The sequence below is a fragment of the Stegodyphus dumicola genome, chromosome 8 (assembly GCF_044657685.1).
Source record: "Stegodyphus dumicola isolate Sdum_Otavi_A_Nest chromosome 8, ASM4465768v1".
Classification (NCBI taxonomy): Eukaryota; Metazoa; Arthropoda; class Arachnida; order Araneae; family Eresidae; genus Stegodyphus; species Stegodyphus dumicola.
In genome coordinates, this window is record NC_140775.1 from 151866635 (window position 1) to 151880440 (window position 13806).

General features: G+C 32.1%; 1 protein-coding gene across 1 annotated transcript in view; it reads right to left on the minus strand.

Annotated features, from left to right (window-relative positions):
* The window catches only part of LOC118186486 (uncharacterized), a 299034-nt gene extending 288136 nt beyond the window's left edge, over positions 1–10898 (minus strand). The window contains exon 1 of the mRNA XM_085822586.1: positions 10784–10898. The gene's annotated coding sequence lies outside the window, so the exon portion shown is untranslated. The remainder of the gene's footprint in view (positions 1–10783) is intronic.
* Positions 10899–13806: the final 2908 nt, after the last annotated feature.

Sequence of the window (13806 nt, forward strand, 5' to 3'; positions counted from 1 at the left end):
AGTGTCTTGTCGGCTAAGTGTCTTGTCGGCTAATGTGTCCATGTCGGCTAAGTTCCGTATCGGCTAAATGTCCTGTCGGCTATGTGTCCATGTCGGCTAAGTGTCCCTGTCGGCTACGTGGTGTAGGGTAATAGGGTAAGTGTCCGCGACCGGTAACAGAATGTATATATATATATATATATGTTCATGTATTTTTGATGCGGGAAATTTTGCAACCAAAAAGGGAGGTGCACAACTGTATGTTACAGCAGTTCCATGTAAAGAATTTATATGCGCTGAGGCTACTCATTTTTGAATTATGCGGTGTGGTGTATTTTAATTATGGCAAAGCACACTAGGGCTATCTGCCTAAGGGGAGGGATGCCTTCGTGGAGGACTTTCTAAGGGAAACTGGCTCGTATACACGTTACACATGGGGAAAACCACGAAAACACCCATGCAGCCAGCCCGTTCGCGGGATTCGAACCTCGGACCGAACTACCAGTGTTCAGCGACTTTACCGCTCGGCCGCTGGTGGGCCTTTGAATTATGCGAGATACATTCATACGGACGTACTTACATATGTACGCCACGAAAACAAGTCTCTTTTGAACCCATTTTCAATCTGTTTTGGGGGAAAAAAAGTCCTTTATTCTGTCCCAGATGTCACGCAAAAACATCGTTTCAATGGATTCGAGAGAAGTCAAAATGGATATTTTCGTTGAAATATGATACCCGAAATTCTTCGCAATTAGAATACTTCCTTTTTACTTCGCACAAGTAAGTAAAAAGCAAAGAAACAACCGAAACTAGCTGTCTGTTATTCTAACTCATGCTCTAAAGGTAGTAAAATTGGAATGAGGGATAAAATGGGCATATATTCTCATGATCAAATGATATTTGATATGCAAGAGCGTCATTGCAACAAACCTTATTTATAAGTTTTTATTCGGTAGACTTCTTGCCAAAACTAGTTGTATCGGAATTCGGGAAAAGCTCCAGAAATCTCTAGAAATAGGAAACCCACCCATTTATATATACATAGATAGATACATAAAACAAAAGAGATGAAAGGCAATAAATAAACTCAAGTCATTCAAGAATTATCAAATATTACATATAACACTAAAAGAAAAATTTTCAAAATATTTCCCTTTGTAATTAACACATCACCTTGCGATCAAAATCGGATATAGTAAAAATAATTACAATAAAACCGAACAGCATAGGAATAAAAGCATTGCTGGAATTTTAAACGTTCGAAATTTCGGGGTTACCAATATTTAATTTTACATAATATATTTTACAACCATAAAATGATTTTATTATTTTAAGCAATTTGCCTGTCGCATCCGAGTTAGATACTAAGTTATCCGATGGCAAAATACTAATAACCTTTGAATATTCTCTAAAGCAGGGATTCGCAAATTTTTCAAATTTTGTTCCACATAAATATGAAACAAAAATATATGTACCACCATAAAAGCATTTCGCCATTAAAAAATCAATGCATCCTAAATGGAGTGTATATAATCTCTAATTACTTATTATAATTATTTCACTGCACGTTTATTAAAATCTTCTTGATCTTCCTAATAAAATAAAAGAACATGTAATAAAACATGTAATAAAGTAAGATTTTAACTACATGTAATAAAAGAAAGAGTCTGTGCGTCTTTCATTCGTGCTGCGCGTAAGCTAATAGACACAGGGCTACAAAATTTGGTATGTAGGTGCATCTAGACAAGAGCCAGTGCATCTCGAAGCGATTTTTTCAGAATTCGAATCAGATTTGTTTTTATTTTATCTTTTCGTTTTTATCGCATCATTTTGAATAGTTTCATTCTTTTAGGAATGTGCTTTTTGGCAACAGTTTCTCATTCAATTGTATACTGGACTGCTGACTGTTGAACATCAGCACTGTTGCCACTTCGACAAATGAGGGCGATCATTCTCTGCAGTTAAATTTTATGTTTCTCTTAGATACTGGAGATTTGTCGAGAGAAGGCAACGGGAAGTTGGTTAATTTATTTATTAGGATAATTAATATTTGTATTAAAGGATATTGCTTGTTTCATTATAATTTTGTTATATGCAATACATTTTTTGTCAAATTTGTGGGTTTTTAGTCCAAAGGGGCCTTTGTCCCTGAAGGACTATTGTTTTCGTTTTGCGATTTTGCGACAACTCACTCTAAACGGCGTATCACGTTTCAAATTGTTGCCACCAAATGTTAGAGTCCTGCATTATATTTGAAGAAATTAAATAATGAAGAATCTGCATAAATGTATGTATGTTTCTCGCATTGTGATAAAACAACGGTATATACAGCCATCCAATTTTAAATGACGTAATCCTACTGCGAGTATGGGCATCTGCAAGCCCAAATTTAAAATTTGCAATTTGTTTTATGATCGATTTCATATTTTGTACAACTTTAACGAATTTTTATTAACAAATGAACGATTTAAAAGTAGTAATGGCAACACTTTACGAGGGGGGGGAACCTTTTTATTTCCAGCGAGCGGAACTGTGTATCGGGAATTTTAAAGATAATCTCTAAAGATTTAAAATTTTCTCTAAATTTATTATAAAGATTTAAAATTATTTTGCGACATATCTGTTGAACTGAATTTTACGGTTTAAGTGCAAAAAAACATGACACTTAATAAATAAAGGTAACACACAATAAAGAAATTTTGAAACAGTCACTTCGAGGTGCACTGGCTCTTGTCTAGATGCACCTATATACCAAACGAAAAGGTAATACTTTCCGTACATGTTATTCAGCGTACTGTACAGTACGTACAAGGCTGAAAGTCATTGCTTCCTGAACCTCTCGAAGTAAGCTGTTTGACGGATACTGCGCCTGAACTTAAAATTTCTTAACCAGCCGTCACTTGCTTTACAGGATGAACAACCAAGCTTCTAAGCTAGGATCTTAGCTTTTTCATAAAGAATCGAACCCGAAATTGGGTTTCTCGTAAAACGTTGCTGCAAAAACCACTTGAAAACGACATCTTCTAAATTTTCTTGAAGAACTTCCACCCTCGTTTTGAAGCAGTGACACGAAATTTAAAATTGTAGGTTTGCTTCTTTTAATGTCTGAAATCGTTGAATTATCCAACACTAAGTTTCCGTCTTAAATTTTTTTCTGAAATTCTGAAAGCCATTCGGATAAGCAGCGATTCGGATAATCGAAGTTCGGATAATTGTAGTTGTACTGTAATACACAAAATAAAGCCTTAAACTAATTAATTTGGCTCTTTCATCTGTTTAATTTCTTTACGATTTTCATATTTACTGCACGTTTATTAACATTTTCTTGAACTTCCTATTAAACTTCGTCTCCTTCAAAAACTTCCTAATAAACTTCGTCTCTTAATCTCCTTAAGAGAGTTTCTGTCCTGCAAATTGCAAAATAGAACGTAATACTTATATGGAAAATATTTGCTGCACTCCAAAAGCAGAAACATCGGATGAATGTAGAAAAGCGTTAGGCTCTCTTCGCAAATTTTAAGTATTTCGATGGCTGTTTATTCTATTGTATAAGTGTTCATCGGATGGCATCACAGAAGCAAAAGGTCTAAGGGTTAAAATTCCAAATTCTCTACAATCTTTAATAGATAATTAAATAATTAAGAAAAATGTTTGAAAGGGATCAGATTTTTAACGGTCACTCAAAATGTTTTTTTTTTTTTAAGTTTAATATGGTTTAGTAGTACACATTATCAATAGAGATGGCACGGGTGGAATATGGAAACATTTTATTGGGTACTTGATGAATATACATTTAGGCTAACATTGAAGAGCTATATAATCTTCCTTACATTTCAAAAGTGAAAAAAAATACATAACGTAATTCTATAAAAATATTTAATGTTTTTAATTAGATGTATTATGAATTAAATGCATTTGTATTTAAATCGATCAAATAAGAAAAGCAATATATATATATATATATATATATATACTTAAGAAAATTGCATCTGTTAAACTTAAATAGCTTTGTTTATTAATCAGTAACGAACAGATTAAATTTTAAACATAAATATCATATATTTTGCCAAATAGCGATAAGCGATAAGCGACGGAGGACGTGGGCACTGACCCTTTACCATTTGGGTTAATCAGTACAGCACCACGCCCACCTTTATCTTACATTTCGTTTTACATTATATATTACGATACATGATTTACACATTGCATTATATACTACATATCAAATTAATACCTTACTCTAACATTACATTAACTTCACATCAACTTATTACATTAAAATTCTTTTCTAATAAACCCTATATTGGTACATTATAAAAGGGTTATTTTGCACAGGATTCGCATTAGACACAGGATACGCATTATATTATCATTATACACTGGGTACGCATTACATTATATACGGGAAATTAATGATACATAGGAACATTATACGCAATAGGGGGTTATAAGCACGATACGGGTTAAATTATTCACAGGAAATTAGTTATACACAGGTATTGCATTATACAGGATAAATTATACATATGATAGGCTTTATACACTGGATGCATATTGAATTGTCATCTGGACCATGCCCATTGTACCCGTTACTCGATACACTGCCTACATCGTTATGCATTATATCTATTATACAGTTTGCATTCACATTGTTTCAGTTGGGCTTTGCATTGTGTGTCATGTTGCTTATTAATCAGTACATACTACATCACATATTATGATACATATGACACTATTACCATTACATATTACGTTATATATTATGATACATATAACACTATTACGACTACATTACATATTACATTATATATTATGATACATATGACACTATTACGATTACATTATCTATTATGATACATATGACACTATTACGATTACATTACATATTACATTATATATTATGATACATAAAGCGATTTTTTCAAAATTTGAATCAGATGTTTTTAAATTTTATCTTTTCGATTTTATCGCATCATTTTGAATAGTTTCGTTGTTTTAGAAATGTGGTTTGGGCAACAGTTCTTCATTCAATTGTATACTGGACTGCTGACTGTTAAAAATCAGCACTGTTGCCATTTGAAAAAATGAGGGCGATAAATTATGTGCAGTTTTTAAATTTAATGTTTCTCTTGGATACTGGACGTTTGTGGAATGAAGGCAACAGGAAGTTGGTTAATTTATTTATTAGGATAATTAATATGTGTATTATTTCATTGTAATTTTGTTATATGAAATACATTATTTTTAAATTTGAGTTTTTTTTTAATTTTTTTTATGAAGTTGTTCTGGAGAGTAAAATTCTGCTCAGTTTTTAAATTTAACGTTTGTTTCTCCCTTCAGGCATTTTTCCGGTACATTTAAAAACCAGAGGAAGGCTGGCCTCGTAGCTGCTAGTTTGAAATAAAGAAAAAGAAGTTTAAGCTTCTTAAGAAGATAGGGGTAAATTTTTAATGCACAAGTATATTGTTACTTGATTAATAGTTATCTACACGTAGGTACAGCTTATAAAAGTTCAATTAACTAACTTTACTTCTATAGCACATCTTACTGTGAAATTCCGTTTGCATGTTTTCAGGTAACTACAACATTAACTGAGAAATAAATTGAAAGTACGTTGAAATATAAATACTTGTGTGAGTGTTTTTTAGTTTTAAAATATATTCCTTTCTATATATTCTGCACACGTGTTTCCTCATTTTTTTTTTTTTTTTCATTTTCTTCATTTCAGCCCTGCTCATCATTCATAGAGTTACTCAATTTTATATTTCTAAAGACGTAGCGAAGTAATTTGCAATTTTTAAGATAAATTCAGTGATAAAATGCCATCCATTAGGGCTGTCAAATGCAGGGTTTTAAAATTTCTAAGTACGGAATATGCAACATTATTAATCGGAATAAAAAAAATATAAGTCATTACTTCTACATACACGGAAGATTCAAAACGAATATACAATTTTTATTTACAACAACGATTTAACTTTAGAAACATTATAAACAGGTACGTACTGTTTCTAATGTTTCTAAAGTTAAATCGTTGGTAACGACAGAAAATCCACCGATACAGACCGACACAAAGTCTTTAAATACATCTCTAATAGCAATAAATAAAATAAATAAACCAAACTTTAGCATAAAAAAAGACCGCCAGCTTTTGCCGAAGCACATGACTCAACGCAGAACAGTTTCTTAAAACTTAAAGGAAAATGATATAGAGATAAATGGATGCATTGTGACCCTTGATGAAGCGTGGGTTTCTGCAACAACCAAAAAAGGTCTCTTTATTATGGAAAACAAAGGGAAAAAATTGCAAATATACCTGGTTCCGCCAATACAAAGAAAGTTTCAGAAAGGAGTTTATGATTGTCGCAGGATTCTCTTACAACGGGAAATTAAAAATAAAAAGCGTGAAAAAAAGCGTTAAATCAATACCAAAAATACATAAAACCTCAAAGTACCTTCATTAAAACTTGAAAAATACAGAAAAACATAAAACATCAAATACAGTTAGAACAATTAAAAAACTAATTTTACAATTACAATTAGAGTTTCTACGCAAAAGCAAACATTTCGGACATCGGGCAGAAAGGCAGATTTTACGGTGCACAAAACTCAAAGTTTACTTTCGATCTCGATCCCACTCGGCAAAAAGACACTGAAGGTGCAGCAACTAATTTCACTCTTCTGAAGTTTTAAATGTTAACAAATATGGTTGCTGTGGTAAAGAAAACTAGGCTTAGCCGCTCTTGAACAACTTTTAAATTTGAAGCAGATTAACTAATCATTTTGACAACAAAAAATGCGCTAGTTTTCCGTCGTAATCGTACAGAGGAGATTCTATTTCTTTATCCCAATGACTTTCAATGAGTGAAACTTCATCAAGACAGAAGGAAAAAGTCATAATTCGGAAAGTACCGCTGTATCCCTTTAAAAATGAAGACTGCCTCAGGTATTGTAACCTCTTCAACATACTCCGGTAAAGTTTCCTGACATTTCAACTATGAACTACCGTGCCTTTGATCTCTTAAAAAGAACTCTTACTAAACGCAAAACCACCACTATTGATGGACTTGAAAGCAGTAGAAAAAGAATGGAAAACAATACTCCTGGAAAATTTGCAGAAAACCTTGCTATCATAGAAATCATGATGTCAACTTATAGTCCAGAAAAATGCTATTAGATCTAGTATTTAAAAAATACTCTTTGCATTTTAAACATTAATTAAACAGTCCCAAATCATTTTAAATCTGTGTAAACGTTCTCTGCATGTTGAAACGTATCAGTATCAGTAACAGTGTCGGGCGAAGCTCTGTCCACCTAATCGTCTCATGGACGGTCTTATGCCTGTAACGGGCTCCCACCCGGTCCAATCGCAAACTTAATTACAGTGCGTAATTTTTGAAAACTTAGTAGAAATTAGGGCGGAACTGAGCTAAATCGCACTGTCACCTAAATAGTGAACAAGGCTGTTGCCAACGGCAGGCGTATTTTAGCACAAAGAATTTCGTGGACTTGGGCTGATTACGTCAGAGCATAAGCAACAACAACAACATATAATATAGATAACGTACTGTATAAGGGTGCTACTTTGGTAGACGGTTGCACGGATTTTGGCGATTTTTTGGCGATTTTCCTTTGGCGAGTAATACAACTTATGGTAAACCCATTGCTGGATAAGTTATTTATGATAACCGATACTTTGTTGTCATTTTATTTAAAAAATAATGCGTTTTATTGTGCATAAATTCCGTGTTTAAAATATTATTTATGGCTTTTAAATATTAAAAATCAATTTTATTTTGCATTTTTATTTGAAATAAAAATTTTATTGTTTATCATATATTGTATGAAATTTTATGTTGTGGATGATGTAATCAATGACGTCACCTTACTTTAAAAGTAATTCGTTTTAATATGTATAAATTTAATGTGATGTTTTAAACATTATTTATGGCTTTTAAATATTAAAATACAATTTAATTTTGCATTTTTTTAAAAAATGATTTTATTATGTATGAATTTTTAAATAATTTTAGTTCTAGCCGTGATGTAATAAGCTCTCTGATTGGTTATAGAATATTTGTGCATTAACGAGCTGTAATCAGCTCTCTGATTGGTTACTGACAATTTGTGCATTTCCGCGCCGTTTTAAAATTTAATTTATATCTTCGAATTCCTTCAAAGATGTTATCTAAATTATGATTTTGATTTTTTATTGTGGTACTGCAAATTTATCTTAAAGCAGAGATATCTGATTACAAAGGTTGTCAATTTAATGGACAAACTGTCTGCGCTGGGCATGGACTTATGTCAGACAGCGTAAATTCTCCTGCTTGCATTAACGTATGCTCCGTATGGATTATATGCAAATTTGTACCAACAATATAATAGTCTTACACCAGCAAAGTATAGTACCGGTACTAATCAGTATTGTGTAAGTATTAATACCAGTAAAGTATTGTATCAGTATTGTAACATTTAAATATTATATATCCACATTTGTATCAGTAATGTAACAGTCGTAATTGAGTAAAGTATTGTATCAGTATCAGTATTTCCCATTTACAATTAATCACTATTAGTCAGTATTGAATGAGTATTAATACCAATAAAAGTGTTGTATGAGTATCAATATCAGTAACGTATTGTATGAGTATTAATATCAGTTAAGTATTGTATGAGTATTAATACTAGTATTGTATATGCATATTTGCTCGTGCATATATCGCATGAGCAATAAAAACAGTCTTACAATCAGTAAAGTATTGTATCACTAATATATCAGCCTTGTATCAGTAGTGTATCAGTTATATTTCATCAGTAATGTACAAGTAATGTAACAGTAGAACATTGATCTATGATATTTTAATTCTCATTTTTCTTTCTTTGGGGGGGGGGGATCTCTGTAACGTATAATTTCGTGGATTTATTTACCGACTTGTGCAAAATCATTCCCATTTCATCAGTATTAATATTCAGTTTTATATCAATGTATCAGTAATGTAGCAGTATTAATCAGTGTTAATATCAGTACCAGTATTATATCAGCCTTTAATCAGTTCTGCATCTGTCATATTTGCATCAGTAATATACCAGTAATGTATCTTGAATATTAATCTGTAACTCTGTAACATGTTATATTGTATGTCTTGTCGTGCACGTTGATTACCTTTCAGGTGGCATTATGTATCTTGAAGGGGTGCTATAGATAGTACAATAGTACAAGAAATGTAACAGTAGAACATTCATTTGTGATATTTTAATTCGCAATATTTGAGTCTCTGTAACGTATTATTTCGTTGATTTATTTACCGACTTATGCAAAACCATTCCCATTTAATCAGTAATAATATTCAGTGTTATATCAATGTATCAGTACTGTAGTAGTATTAATCAGTGTTAATATTAGTATTATATCAGCCTTTTATCAGTTCAGCATCTGTCATGTTTGTATCAGTAATGTACCAGTAATGTATCTTGAATATTAATCTGTAACTCTGTAACATATTATATTGTATGTCTTGTCGTGCACGTTGAATACCTTTCAGGTGGCATTATGTATTTTGAAGGGGTGCTATAGATAGTGGTGGACGTGGTGCTATACTAATTAACCGTTTGATAAAGGGATAGTGCCCACGTCCTCCGTTCTCTCTCTCTCTCTCAGTAAACAACAGGTTAAACACTCAAAAAAATGTAAGTACATATTTTTCTTTTATTTTATAATTGTATACTTCAATTTTTGTTAAAAAATTAATACACTATTTTCAGAAATTGCTGAGATAATTATTGTCCATATGTTTTAATGTTAATTATATTCTATATAACGTATTTTAAAGTATTTGAATTTAATAATATTCTAATTCTTTTAAATGTTGGCATGATGGTTTTTAATTCGATATTCAATTTCAGTAATATTTTAATCTAATTAAACGTTGGCCCAATGTTTTTATAGCGGTCTTTTTATTCTCTTCTTTGCTACATGAAAGTAATAATAACCTTACTTTAGTATTTTATACTCATAGTAAATGTATTTATTTACACTTGCCTGCCATCTTAAAAAACGACATTTTCAACAAAAAATTAATCCATTACTTTTAACGATATTTATTTTATTTTTTTTTTTAAGTTTCGAATACTTTACTATGCGTAAAAACAGCGTTTTTCAAGATGGCTGACGTTTGTAAAAATCGCGCCAACAATTCGGCCAACGTAAATCGCCAAAAATCCGTGCAACCGTCTGCCAAATTAGCACCTGTATAAGTTATTGTTTTAAGAATGTGCAATCGAGCAAACTGTAATAGACTAAAAGAAACATTAAACATTTTATTGTAGCCATCAACTTAAAGTTCTATACTTCAACGACTCTAGCCGTCATTATTGATAATCTAATTACGAATTTAAAAAAAAAAAAAAAAATATATATATATATATATATATATATATATATATATATATATATATATATATAAAAAAGATTCCCTGAAAAGTTCTGTACTGAAGATTTTACCGTTGAACAACGTTGCATAATACATTTTTAAAATGAACATTTAAAATGTAGAACGAGCTAAAATTGGAAGATAAATAACCTTATAAGCGATTTAAGAGATATACGCTTTATGCACTGAAGAGTATTCGGTAATTATTCAGGAAGAAATACACGCGTCAAGCTTGTGTTCTATTAGATTAATTTAATATTTGTAAATAGAAATGTAGAATAATTTTTTTCCATTATCACTTCTAGAAAAACAATATATCAAACCTGTTTCGTAATTACGAATATTAATTTGTTAAACAACGTATGCCATACCTGTGGAAGCGATGACCAAAGCGGTTGCAGAGAGAATCCGCGCGTTGATTAGTGAGTCGATGACGAACAGTAAAGCTGAAAGTTTTATACATTTGGATAAGATTAAAGTAAATCGTGTTTTTATACATATATAATTAAGTTGCGGAAATATGCAATCTACTTCCTTCGCGATCTCTGTGTCTGCCGGATGCCCACTCGATACTTCACATACTGCGTCGTAATTTGAGGTTATCCGTAACGGATACTTTTTTTATAATTTAGCAACCTTGAACAGAACTACGAATTATTTGCTTGCCAAAATAATCTGAATGTTAGCTAAAATTTTAAGGAAAATTAAGCGTGGAAAAATTATTACACAAAACAAATCCTTTTCACATTTTCAAAATAATTTGAAATAGAAAGGAAATTTACAGCTTTTCATCTCTTGTTTGGCATGGCTTCAAAACTTTTGAAATAAGAAATAAATCTGCAGTAAGAATACAGTTAACAGAAATCGCTTACCTCTCAAAACATAAGAATCTGAAAATCTTACAAATCTGAAATAATATTTGTAATACTGTTTATCCCATTACGGTTCCTGAATAACAAAAAAATACTATTTCCTATCTCATAATTAGACATGATAGCTCTTAAAAATAAACTGTTTGTTTTAACTAACCAGAAGAATCAGATGCGCTTAAACAAATTCAAATCTGATTTATACTGCGCCAAAAAAAGGACAATTCTATATCTCCCGTTCTATTGGGCCGATTGACGAAATTCAACTTGCATTTTTCATGTATCGAAAGAGCGACTTAGGATATGTATTAAATTTAGGATATATATTGTTCTAGTATAGGCATTTTGACAAAAAATTGGACTTTTTCTGAAATGACATGCAAATTTTTTCCACATTTCGATTCTAACACTCAAATTAAGCCAAACTGCCAAGTTTTCTAAAAATCGCACGAGTAGTTTAAAAAAAAAAGAGCTCTTAAAATTTTAGCTCCACAGTGTTAATTGAATTTGATATATATTTATTAATACCTCTTTTTTTTATTAAACTTACTTGATTCCTTCGTTCATAATTCGAAATTTAGGATTAATCCAAATAAAATTCGCACATTTTTATGAATTATTTTTAAAATTTGTATTTTTAAATATTTTTCATAAATTTTTCGAAAATAAATTTTCCATAACCTATGAAATTTTTAGCATCATCTTAAAGTAGATGCATTTCTAGGCACACCTGCAAAAAATTAGAGTAATTTTATTCACAGTTTCCTAAGATATATGTGAATTTACATTTAGGCGCGTTTTGAAATTTGGCGCATTTATTATAAGCGATAATAATGAAAATGAGTTTTACCCACTTTGTTAAAATTATTTGAAAGAATGAGCTATGAACTTGTTTTCCATTCGTGTGCAATAAAAAGAAAGGAAAACAGGTTGCTATAAATTAAGAAGTTCGCCAAGTGAATTGTTCTTGGCGCAAACTTAAAAAAAAAAAAAAAAAAAAAGTGTCAAGATAAATTTTTAAATTTCTCCATAAATTTCCCACCAAAAATTACAAAATTTAACATCTAGGCGAAATTTGAGTCGTAGAAAAGAAATATGGAAAAAAATTGGCATTTCATTTCAGAAAAAGTCCGATTTGTGTCATAAGAACAGTACTATACATAAATCTAATATATCTCTTAAGTCGCGCTTTCGGGACATGAAAAATGCAATTTGAATTTCGTCAATCGGCCCAGTAGAACGGGCGAAGACCTGTCCCTTCTTCTTTTATTTATTTTTTTTTGGGGGGGCGCAGTGTACGCACACCAGCGGCCTAGCGGTAAAGTCGCTGAACACTGGTAGTTCGGTCTGAGGTTCGAATCTCGCGAACGTGCTGGCTGCATCGGTGTTTTCCCCATGTGTAAGTGTATACGACCCAGTTTCCCTTAGAAAGTCCTCCACAAAGGCATCCCTTCCCTTAGGCAGATAGCCCTAGTGTGCTTTGCCATAATTAAATACACCTTTGCGCAGTGTACAGTGAGACCTCGGGACGACAAAGAGAGCGAGCGGTAAAGTCGCGAACACTGGTAGTTGTGTCCGCCGTTCGAATCCCGATGAATGGGTTTGTAGCATGGGCGTTTCCGTAGTTTTACTCGCGCGTAAATTGGGTACGAGACAGTTTTCCTTAGAAATTGTTTAACGAAGGATTTCTCCTCTTAAGCGGATAGCGCTCGAATGCTTTGTCATTATTAAATAAACGAAAGCAAACCATACGAATTTAATTCGTTCTTGAAGATTGTTATTAACCCAAAACAAGTTTCCTAATAGAAATTAATGTAAAATGGATTAATTCGTTCGGGGCTCATATACGCTTATCTAAAATTCCCAACAGTATTCCGTGTACATGTTCATGACCAAAAGTCAATGGAAACGGAGATCATGTCTAAAACAGAACAAAAATACAATATAAAACACATGAATAGACAAAAGCATTGATTAACTTAGCTTTCAGAAAGAAGAAGATGAAATGAGCATCCATTTTACTCGAAAAAATTATAAGGAAGTATTCTATTTTCCGGTTGTATAGTTTCGTAGTATACGTGGTTAGAACTTCCGCCTAGCTTTCGAAGATCAGTGGTGCGAATTTTTGAAAGGATATTATTGATATTTTCACGTTTAATGCGCCGAAAGTACCAACAATCCCTGCAGTAAGGCCCGAACTAAAAACGTTGTGGACGATACTCGTTAGCAACTAGACTTATGCTTTTTTCCCCAGTCGCCTTTTAAATGGAGAGGAATATAAAGAATTATCGCTCCTCCCTCCCCTAGAACAGCTCCTGATATTAGTGTCCAGGACATTCAACTAGTACTGGATGTTTTGTGGTCCGATTCCTGGAATGGGCGCAGAGGATCTGTTAACTTTCCTGAAGGAAAATATTTATTGATTTTAGAAAACTAAAAGGACTTTTAATCCCTTCAAATATGTTCCTTCGATGTTTTACGGAGAACAAGATACTGTCTTGTTTTAATGCATCAATAATTTAAAT